We start from the raw sequence: 12,137 nt of genomic DNA, 5'->3' as shown, positions 1-12,137 counted from the left end.
ATCAGAAAGACAAGTGGTGGTGCGTAACCATAGATACATACAAGAAATATATACATGGTACAGTCAAAATCGTACAGAGCACAAGCTCATCCCGCTCATTCAAAGATTCTTTGCAGAGATTTTTCATACAAAAAATAGTGTTGCTATTTTTTTCCTTCTTATTCTTTTTTTTCTTTTTTCGGGGTTGTGGGAGGGTTTGTAATCGGCAGAATTCAAAACGAAGAACTTTCAAAAAAGGGTTCCTTTTAATCACCCTGCTTACGTGTATAAATATTGAAAGTGACTCTCTCATTGCACAAGAGAAGGTGGTTGGTATTGCTTTTTTACCAAGATTTTTGCATTATACTTTATGCGAAGGTGATCTTCCGATCAAGTTTGATTGTCATAAAAAATCGGGGGGAAGAAAGATCCCCCTCCCGAAAAAAAGAAAAAAAAAGAATAAGAAGGAAAAAAAATAGCAACACTATTTTTTGTATGAAAGATCTCTGCAAAGAATCATATAAACGACCTAAGTGCCTCCCTAAGGTAAATAAAATCCAGAAACCTAAATACCATTAGAGAGCTCTTTTTAAGACGAACATTTTTAAGAAAGTTCATTGAAATCGGTTGAAATGCAGCGGGGTTATGCATTTTTATGAGTTTTCACTTCAAAAAATGGCAACGTCGCACAACGGCAGCCAAAGGTGAAAAAAGGGCCCGTGTTGGACACCTTAATGCTCTGTGTAATTATTTCAACGTTAATTGAACGTAAGGGACCCCTATTTTATCGAATGATTCAGTAATGAGATGCATTCACATTGCGCAAAAGCGCATGTGACCAACTTTGAGCGGTCATATCTCGGAAACTAAACGTTTCCCCGGGATGAGCTTGTGCTCGTTAGAAAGGTGAGAATCTGAACTTTCATTTAAATTGGTTTTTGTTTAGATTCCGTCGATTCCACGATTGTGGTAAAATAAAAACAAAATTTTTGTGTCTATCAAAAACTGCTAAAACCGCGTAAGTGCCGCTTAAAGCCAAGTAAACCCCAGAAAACTATGCACCACTAGAAAGCTCTATTTAAGAGGAACATTTTAAAAAAAAAGTTCATTTAAATCGGTTGAGATGCAACGGAGATATGAATTTTTAAAGGTTTCCACTTTAAAAAATGGCAACGTCGCAACCTGGCGCTTCTAAGCAAAACGGCGACCGGTTTTGGGCGTCTCGGAAGCTTTTGTATCACCCTAAGTGTTCAAAATTCGAAAATGCCTTGAGGCATTTTTGGCCGTTTTTTCACACACCTCTTTCCAATTTGCATAATTCGTACCCTTGAAAATCGGTATTTTTATGAAGTTTTCTACATCCATAGTTATGCGACAAAGAAAACGATCAGACGACACGAGGTTGAGGAGTATGTGTGTAGGCACAACCGGCACACCCCGATGATTTTCGATATGCGCTTTGAATAAACTGCTAACACGATGCGGAGTATTTTTGTTTACTTTTTCAAACACTTTCCTTCTTTGTTGCCGAATAAACCACGGGTTGCTACCATGTTGGACGGATTGACTTTTGGATAAAAATAGAATTAAAATTGAACTTGTACTTTTTTATCACATCTTGTATTCCTAATCAATAACAACGAACAGACAACGATCACCAGTCATCAAGAGCTGTTGCAATGGCGCCAAATACCTACGAAAGTGCGCTCCTTACTTATTCTAACAGTTATTTTTTAAAATTGAAATGAGGACAAATGCCCTTAGGAAAAAGCCAGGGGAACATATCACTCGTAGGACTAACTATGATAGGACAAAAACCGAGTCGGGAAAAAGTTTTAGAAAAACTTTCAGTAGAAAACAGTGTTTTAGGAAAAATGACTTGCCGCCGTCCAAGTTCCGATGTTTAAGTCTCCGTCAGTAGGCAGGAAGTAATAAAGGAAACTTCGAGTGCGTTTTGCTCACAACGTGATTTTTCGATATGGGCCCTTTCTCCGGAGAGCTTAATTGGTGTCTATCGATTCTCCTTCTCCCATCGGACAGTGGATCGAGTCAATTAGCAACTTCGGACATGAACATTTTTATTGAAACTACAAATTTTGATGTTTACTTCGTCACATTCTAAATGTTAAGGGGTGCCTTTAAAAGAAAATTTCACGAGAAAATCAATGGAACCACTTTTAAAACCTCAAAGTTTTGTACGAACGGAGTTATGATGTATTTAAAGCTTCCAAATATTTTCCAACTTCTCCGATTGACTCAATCCACCGTGCGTCGCTGAGGATTCACCTTAACAGTGGCCGTGAGACTGCGCTGCGGTCAGCCTCGGCGAGTCCTTGAGCCGGCAACATCTGAACTGTCCTAGAGAGCACAAATTGAATTCGATCACGCCGATGGATGGTCGAAGTAATCGGTGATCGCGAACCAGCGAGGTGCTAAGCCAAATCGGATAAAACAAACACTGGTGGCCCTTTTCGACACTTGCGTTCACACTGATGAAATACTCCACTCGTCAAAATGGCCTGCGCTCACAGACCCATCAACATCAACAGGCTGTCCGTCATCGAAAAGTGATTTACCCGCCGCGTGTCGTCGACCAATAACCGATCAAACGATCTGGCCACTTAACGACCGCCTCAGTGTTGCCAAGGCAGTCTCACTAAAGGACCATTAACAAACAGAGCACTTAAATGAGGTATAGGTATTGCAATACTAGGGGGCTATGATCCTTAGTCGCTACGCGGCCCAACCTCCAGAGGGCGCTTCGCGCTCTCTTAGGCCCGCATCAACAATAGAATGACCAAAAAATTGAAAGATAATCCTTCCGGACTCTCCTTTGTCCGATCTTGATCTGGCCGGGAGCAATTGGACCAACGAGAATCGAATGAAAAAAATCGGCATTTATTTCAAACTTCACGCCAAGACTGAAACGAAATGGAATAGAGCGTTTCGTCCTTTTTGGATGGTCTACGGTAAAGGAGCATACCTTCGATTCTTTTACCTTACCAAGAGACCAAGATTCAACATTTCCCGCTTAGTTTAAATTTTGCCCCTCCCCCTCCTTCCTAAGCTCTCTGGTTTTCTCTTATATATGAAAAAACTTAGGTACTTTATTCACCATCTGATTGAAGCTAGCTCGTCTAGGGACTATCGCCTGTCGATAATCACAATAATCATGGAAATAATTGGCCCAGTAGAACGCTCAAACGAACTATGACAGAAAATAAAAACTTACATTGTTTAAATGGGAGAATTCAAAACTTTACCATGTAATGTATAAAAAAAAAACCTAGGTCATATTTTCAAAACCTGAATAGAGCGGGCTCCTCTAGAGACAATTGCCTGTCGATAGCGGCAAAAATTATGAAAATCGGCCCGGTAGAACGCTCGAACTGATTGTGAGCGTCACCAGATATGCAAAAGGAGGTCTCGGAGCTTATAGTATAGGTACCATTTTGCTTTATTCCATAAAACCATTAGACAACCCGTGAGCCTGTTGTTACACGTTCGCCCTCAATTTTGCCGCATAGCACACTATTTACGTAGTTCCATAAACTTCGATTGGACCTATGTATTTTATTGTAAAAAGGGAGGTATTGTCCACTTGAAGATCACCTTTACTCTCGTTAAATAAGCATCGAATGTACCAGGGAGCACGAACGTGCCTGTTCAAAAAACGTATAGTTTTATCTTCCTGGAAACTTTGATCGAACCTATGACCGATTGTATGAACCAGTTGGTAGTTATTTACAGGTTGCCTTGAATTTCGTCGGCAAACCTACCATTCGGAAATCACACATTTATATGTACCTAGTACCTAGCTCCGTAATCTTCGACTAAGCAGTGCTGTAAGTTTTTCATCCTCTGGCAACTTTTGATGGAATCGCACCTCAATTTTTTTTTGGAATTCAAAAAAAAATATCCTTTATAATGTAAGGGAGACCCGAGTAAAGAGAGACCGGGGTAATGGGAGACTTTTGCTCCTGCTGCTACCTATTTGAGGTTTAAGTAATGAAACAAGCGTTCATTTAATCGTGTCATTAAAAATCCTGTCGCGTGACGTCACAGCATTATAAACGAAATTTCAGGTTTTAGGGGGTATTTTTCAACGGATGTCAGCGAAAATTGAAGACCGGGGGTACTTTCCGACGAGAAACTCGAATTTTTGGTCAGATTTTCAACATTTTAAAATCCAAGATGGCGACCGTGGCCGCAAATGCTAAATCGGCTCCTGTTCGATCGATTTGTGCGAAACTCGATTTCCGCTGGTGTTTTTCGATGAGAAACTCGAATTTTTGGCCAGACTTTTAAAATTCCAAATTCCAATATGGCGGCCGTAGTCTAAATACTAAGTTGGCACCTGTTCGATCGATTTTTGCGAAACTCGGGATCAGGGGGTATTTTTCAACGGGAAAGTAGAAGTTTTGGTCGGATTTTCACAATTCCAAAATCTAAGATGGCGGCCGTAGCCAAAGTGGCGAAGATGTTACTCCTCATTCTCATTATTATCTTAAAAGTTAATAGCTATGAGGGGTGGCTCGCATCGCGAAGCGAAGAACTTGGGACTACCTTTCCTCCCCCCGCGGGAGTCCAGGGGCACTCCCCGGCTAGGCGTGACAGCTCGCACAGCTAGTTGTTTTGATGAATAACTTTCTGGTATTCCTCGCCAAAATGGGAAGTACCGGACAGGTTTGGTAATGAACGCCGACTCTTTTTTTTTTCCGTGTTTATGCAATATAAAACTACAACACATACTTTGTAACATTACATTAATTTCACTTAGGAATCGTCACTTCAACATTATTATTATCGTTATTATAAAGGTCAAGTAACCTTCATTAAGTCATTAAGTAATCATTACGTAGACATTATTATTTTCCTTAGAGCTTTCTGATTAGTTAATGTTTATGTAAATGTTCACTATACTATTAAGTAAAGATTAACGTAAGAATTAAGATTCCCTTAATTCTTAAACGTTACTTTCTCATTACTTCTTCATTACTTCTTCATTACTTTGTCCTTACTTAAACGTTATAAGTTATATGAGTATTAAGTTATGATAAATGAATTTTAATTTTTCTGTTAATAATGGGTGCTATCAGGGAGGCCTTTGTCTTGACAGCGCAACTGTTGAGGGTATTCTGTGCAACTGTTGTAGGAAAAAGGTGTTGCAAAAATGTTTCACTTATAAGTGAAACTCTCAAGGTCAGAAACCTGGAACCTCGTACCTTCATGTTCTGAATCGATAAATTCTAGAGTCCCTTTATACCCAGAGTTAAGACAACTCACTTTTGGTTGGGCCAGTGTTGGGCTGAAAGTGGCCTAAAAAAATCCAATTCTGATTGGTTCTCGCTCATGGAGGCCGAAACGAATGCACCAAGATGGCGGTACCTCGAATGTGAACAAGAATAATGAAGATATTACCTAATTGTGGTTTATCAAGAGTAAATTGTTATTTCCATCGGTCCAAAATGAAAATAGATTAAGAAATTATTCACACACCAATCTCATTTTCTTCTTAATTGATCAATTTTTTGATGTTGTTGTTTTTGTGTGACAGACATCGCAGGATTCCTGATCCTTATCCCTCAATATCGTTCGTTTGGGTGCACTCATTTCGGCCTCCATGGCCAGCCAGGGCCGGCTGCCAGTCAGCTGATAATCGAGTTGTCTTAACTCTGGGTATAAAGGGACTCTAATAAATACTGGTTAGGTACACGTGAAGCGGGAGGCGGGAGTTTATTTACCGATGTTCTATTTCTGAGCTGTTATTATTTAGGAATATTTGTCTAAATTTCAGTACTTATCAATTTTATATTTTTTTAGTTAGTATCGCATCATTAGTTACAGCAGGAGAGTAAAATTTTATCGAATTTATTTTCTTTTCATCCATACCTGTGTTATGGTATATTGTTTTGTGTTATACCTGGTCGAAATAATGCAAAATATTCACTACCCGTTGATACATATCAGTTTAGTTACCTCCGTTGACATCGTTCAACCTAAAAAATTAATGTTGTTCAAATATTACCGCCTAAAAGTTCTAGGAACACATGAGGATGGGTCGACCCTAGTGTAAATATTACCTTGCGGTGAGCTCACCATCACCTTGCGGCAAGGTATCGGCCTTGCCATCTTCTCCGAGCCCTATCCGAGCCCTCGCCGAGCCAGTTCAAGGAACTCGGCGACCGGGAATAAAACCGTATGACAACACTGTAGACCCAAATCCAGACGCAGGGCGCGGAAAAGGCGACTTAGCATCGGGAAATACCCCGTGTTGGGTTTGATTTTCGTCTCCGACGTTGCCATGCATAATTATTCCCAGTCGTTAAGTTCTACGAACCGACCCGGCGAGGGCTCGGATAGGGCTCGAAGAGGGTGGCAAGGCCGATACCTTGCCGCAAGGTGACGGTTAGCTCACCGCAAGGTAATATTTTCTCTAGGGGAGACGGGGAACTTTGGTTGGCGCAACAAACGCGCAACAATTGCACCAGATTCCCACAAAAGTTGCGCCGTCGAGACAAGGCCTAAGAGTGCTAAATGCACCGGGCTTAGTGACTCGGAGCTCTTAGACTCTAAAACCTGGAAGAGTCCCCTCCCCCCTCAGCCCATCCCTCTCCGGCCGGTACTCCCTGAGTGCCCTCCCACCGCCCAGCTTTTAATCCCTCCTTGCTCCCCTCCGGCTCGGCTCGGCGCGGCGCGGCGTCTGCTCATGAAGTTCGCTGTCTACCTTGCTGTGCTCCTCTGCAATTTGACTGTATTGTTCCGCGTGTTCAAAGCACGCTGCAGCAACTTGAATCGACGGATCATGGGCACGTAGGCGGGGATTGACCAGAGATAATGCCATCATTAGACTCGAATTAATGTAGGAAAGCATACCTACCTAGTCTGTTGGCACTTACCGCAGTATACCGTCTTTGCGATAGTTTCGACCCCCTACTCGATACAATTTATCGAGTGCCTGAGTTGCTTACCGGAAAGTGACTGGCGGGCTCGTTGTAAATCTTTGAAAGCTCATAGAAAAGTTACTAATGCTTCACCCTGCTAAATATGAGTGTAATATATATTGATAGCAACGTGCGAGCATTGAGTTTTAACTTTTAAAGCATAATACTAAATACCTAACACAATGTTAGCAGTATGTAAGTTCTATTCCAGCTGTCTGTGAGAATTAAGTTCGTAGTGATATACACTAAATGTATATAATGTAACCATATGTGCGAGCTATAGTAACATTGAGTTGGTCAGCATTATACGATACCTACACTCAAAAGTGTGATGCTGAAGCATACACCTTCGAGATATATGTGGGCATTAAGTTGGCCAGCATTACACAAGTATTACAATTACACTCTAAAGTGAAATGCTTAGCATACATACAAGTTATATGTATGTTAATTGGCATTAAGTTGGTTAGCATTGAACGAGTAGATATTACACTCTGAAATGTTATGCTAAGTATATGAGGTCTCTTTTTCGACCAAACAGCGTATACGCACATAAGTTGTTTGCTCGGAAATTCGCGAAAAAGACAACTCATCGGTACCCTGAATAAGGCTCCGCTTGGATTTCATGTCGATAGCTGCAAAAGATCGGCAGTTATGGTTTTTTTTTGTGCCCAAAGGATGACCTATCAGTGCATTTCCGAGCAACCAGGGTACACGCGAATCATGCCTTAATGCTCGGAAATTCTGTTTACAGGTTGCATCATACCAAGTCCATCCATAGTGTTCAATTTTACGAGACTGCTCCATGAAACAGGAGACCCGAGAAAATTCAATTTTCCGGTAGATGACTGAAGCCTGCTCGATAAAATTGATGTCCCTTTAGGATTTAGCGGCCAAAATCACTTGCAAGTACCTGTCTGTGACTCGCGCGCAAATTCTTAGGCGCCCTCGGCCATGTAACAGGGATTCCGATTGGCTGTCATTTCGGCAAGCAGTGAAGGCCATGATACACCAGCAAGTTACCAAGTGTCCAGCGACCCACTACTCATTACTATGACGTCACGAGACCCTAATCGTTGCCTTCTCCGTCTTCTTCTCCTCCTTCACGGCGACACGTCATCATCAAACACAAAAAACATACTAACACAAAAAACGAAAAACAGAACAAACACATCAAACAACAACACATTAAACACAAAAAACACATCAAACACAAAAAAACGCATCAAACATAAAAAACACGTCAAATGCAACAATCACATCAAACACAAAAACACACCAAAAACAAAAAACACATCAAACACAAACAGCCCATCAAACACAAAAAACACAATCACAATTCCACCCTTTCCGGGTTTAGTGGCCGTTCGTCCCGGATTCAGGAACCGTGGTTTTGATTGCTCTGGGTTCAGAGACCCAAAACTTTCCAAGGCGTATTAGTAACGCTTGAGGCTTTTAAAGCCAAGACATTCGGCTTCGAAGCCCAAAGTGAATGACGCGATATTTTCCACATTTGCGGTTTTCAGAACCCGGGTTTTTGGCGCGTATACGTAGTATACCGCCTTTGCGATCGTTTTGACCCCCTTTCGATACAATAACCGAGTCCCTTAGTTCCTTACCGGAAAGTGACTGCCGCGAACTTCCGAGATTTTCCAAAGTGTGTAAAAAGTTTACTAATCCGTCAATAATTATGATTTAAAGTTTTTTGTCATTCTGGGGCTTTCTAGTTTATATGCAATGAATACCAAGAGTCTACGTTACATGGTTTTTTTTTAAAAAAAAAAAAAAAAAAAACCATGAATGCGCGGCTGCTTTAAAATATGCATACATAAACAGAAGCAAACGAACTGATTCGAGGATGGCTGAGCAGTTCAGTACTCTTCGAATGAGAATTGCACTACTCCGTTTTGTTTAAAACGTTGCATTGACAGATATCTACACCCCTGTTATGCTTTTCAAAATTTGGTACCACTGCTCTGATAGCCAGGACCAGCCAGGACAGCCGTAAGTGCAATCTGTGATGAGCCTCGAGACTCATTGGACCATGTGCTAACCGTGGCCCACACAGAAATTCACTCCCCTATCAGGCCAAAACAGTGCACAGGCAGGCACAAACCCAGGTAGTGTCCCGATCGTGGCTCGGTTCGCCGCGTGGCTTCCCAGCTGAAGAAGAAAAGGCTACCCTCGCCGCTGTCAGACCTAATTACTTTCACTCGATTACCCATTTCACCGTCACGCTGGGATCCACCAAATTTTCAAAAAAATTGTTTTGCGTGCATTTAGCAATTTTTTCCTCTCTCCGTTAATACACAAAAAAAAGAGGCCTCATTCATAAAAATCGGCCGAATAGAAGAGAAGTTACGATATTCGAAATCCGAAGAAATAATTAAAACCTCGATTTCTCCAAACAAAAAATAAAATGAAGGGAACAAAGAAATGTATAAATTACAATTAAATATAATTGACCTCAGAATTTGACAAGCAATTCAATTATATGACGGAGAAAAAATTGGGAGAAATTACAAAAAATTCGCCTCTTGCAAGGGGCCTCCTTGTAAGAATTTTGACCTGTGGACAAGAGTTGAATAGCAGCAGTACTCAATACAATACACGGTGTGCCTGAACGAGCATTTCTTCTTTTTTTTTTTTTTTTTTTTTTTTTTTGTCAAAATCGAAAATTCTTTATATTTTTTAACTACAGTGTCTCTTGAGTCGTTTAAGCAAAAAAAAAAAAAAAATTCCGTCAAGATTCCGGAAAGTAAAGGCGCTTTAAAAGTATTCTGGGGCTATAATAGCTAAATCACCGGTAGTAAATCCCGATTGATGTGTTCCAAGAGGGAATGTTGCCATTTGAAAAAAAATTGCGCCCCGTAGCCCTTCCCTCCTCTCCGCGAGTAAGAGGAGGGGCGAAAATTCTAGGGGGCCCCAAAAGTAGCTAACATTGATCTATGAACATATCCAAATTTTTGGACACACTAATACACACGATTTCGCCCATTTTTCCTCTCGGAGCAGCAGGCTGGAGGCACGGAGCATCCATTTCATGGTAGGTATCCGAGCATTGAAAAAACAAGCTATGAACTCCAACACAATGTGTTGATAAGGTGCGTCATTAACTCGCACATATCAACCCCTTTATTCTTCATTTACAGAGATTCCAAAATAGGCAAGCAGCCCAACAAGAGAATTCACGGTCCAACACTACGAGGTCAACGACGCACCTTTACGAGACCGTGTATTGTGAATGTAGAAAGCCATTTGAGCGAGTTTAAGTTTTTTGATCTGCCTCAAGCAAAATCTTATAAGATTCTTGAAGAAAAGTGCCACGGAATAATTTAATCGAAGAATGGAAAAATTCTGTCAAACTCCTGATAGATAAAGTCGATTTAAGGCTATTTTGGGGCTAAAATACCCAGATCACCGGTATTATAAATCCCGTTGTATTATTGAAAAGAAATTTACTCGATATAAATGCAATCGCATTAAATACATATGTCTTGATTTTGTTATTTCAAACGTATTTCCATTCAAAGAAGTTCAACCATGTCCATGCTTTCTTCATTCATAAATTGAAAGTACGCAATCTACATCCCGAAATACTACTGATTTGCCGTAAAAAAATTCAGAAACTTGATACACCGGGTCGATGCACCCACTCGTTGAATTTACCAACCAATTTCGTGAGTGTAAATATGTAAAAATCAACATGCTATAGTCAATTTGGGTGCATTTATGTTTCATAAAACATTAATAATTTCAATCCCGAAAAACCGTATAAAGTCGAAAAAATCGACATATGTTGACTCCCTGACGTGAAAATTAGATTCTAAGTACGTGTAAAAATACTTAAGTATCGATATGCTGAACAGACACCATGTGTGGACACAGTTAGCAGTCCGTGGCAACATCAATTCAACAAAATAACGGCAAAAATTAGATAGGATTTTAGCCGCTTTGCCTGCCTCTCCTCGTTATTTACAAACCGTTCCCATACATACATACATACATGCTATGCATTTGTGCTATTATCAGCTTCCATTTAAATCCCGGTTCGATGACCGAATCGGCTGCTCAAAAAGCAAGCAATTTTTGAAAGGTTCTATGAGAAATTCGTGATATCATCGGCTCTCAGGAAATCACCACATGGCTAAAATTGGTGGTATAAATGTTTGAGTGCTTAAAATAATCGTATTCAAGCAACTAAGGCATGAAACTATGGAGACAATTTCTTTTTAATAATATAACGGGATTTACTACCGGTGATTTAGCTATTATAGCCCCAGAATACTTTTAAAGCGCCTTTACTTTCCGGAATCTTGACGGAATTTTTTTTTTTTTTTTTTTTTGCTTAAACGACTCAAGAGACACTGTAGTTAAAAAATATAAAGAATTTTCGATTTTGACAAAAAAAAAAAAAAAGAAAAAAAAAAGAAGAAATGCTCGTTCAGGCACACCGTGTATTGTATTGAGTACTGCTGCTATTCAACTCTTGTCCACAGGTCAAAATTCTTACAAGGAGGCCCCTTGCAAGAGGCGAATTTTTTGTAATTTCTCCCAATTTTTTCTCCGTCATATAATTGAATTGCTTGTCAAATTCTGAGGTCAATTATATTTAATTGTAATTTATACATTTCTTTGTTCCCTTCATTTTATTTTTTGTTTGGAGAAATCGAGGTTTTAATTATTTCTTCGGATTTCGAATATTGTAACTTCTCTTCTATTCGGCCGATTTTTATGAATGAGGCCTCTTTTTTTTGTGTATTAACGGAGAAAGGAAAAAATTGCTAAATGCACGCAAAACAATTTTTTTGAAAATTTGGTGGATCCCAGCGTGACGGTGAAATGGGTAATCGAGTGAAAGTAATTAGGTCTGACAGCGGCGAGGGTAGCCTTTTCTTCTTCAGCTGGGAAGCCACGCGGCGAACCGAGCCACGATCGGGACACTACCTGGGTTTGTGCCTGCCTGTGCACTGTTTTGGCCTGATAGGGGAGTGAATTTCTGTGTGGGCCACGGTTAGCACATGGTCCAATGAGTCTCGAGGCTCATCACAGATTGCACTTACGGCTGTCCTGGCTGGTCCTGGCTATCAGAGCAGTGGTACCAAATTTTGAAAAGCATAACAGGGGTGTAGATATCTGTCAATGCAACGTTTTAAACAAAACGGAGTAGTGCAATTCTCATTCGAAGAGTACTGAACTGCTCAGCCATCCTCG

General features: G+C 40.5%; 1 protein-coding gene across 7 annotated transcripts in view; it reads right to left on the bottom strand.

Annotated features, from left to right (window-relative positions):
• Positions 1-12,137, bottom strand: part of LOC109033602 (uncharacterized) — a 177,207-nt gene that overhangs the window by 58,262 nt on the left and 106,808 nt on the right. The window contains exon 1 of one of the 7 annotated variants that reach the window (XM_072300501.1): positions 2,266-2,548. The exons of the other annotated variants lie outside the window; for them this stretch is intronic. The gene's annotated coding sequence lies outside the window, so the exon portion shown is untranslated. Of the gene's footprint in view, positions 1-2,265; positions 2,549-12,137 lie in introns of those variants that run through there. 7 annotated transcript variants of the gene reach the window in all.

This window comes from Bemisia tabaci, chromosome 1 (assembly GCF_918797505.1).
Source record: "Bemisia tabaci chromosome 1, PGI_BMITA_v3".
Lineage (NCBI taxonomy): Eukaryota > Metazoa > Arthropoda > Insecta > Hemiptera > Aleyrodidae > Bemisia > Bemisia tabaci.
This window is presented reverse-complemented; position numbering and strand designations above follow the sequence as displayed.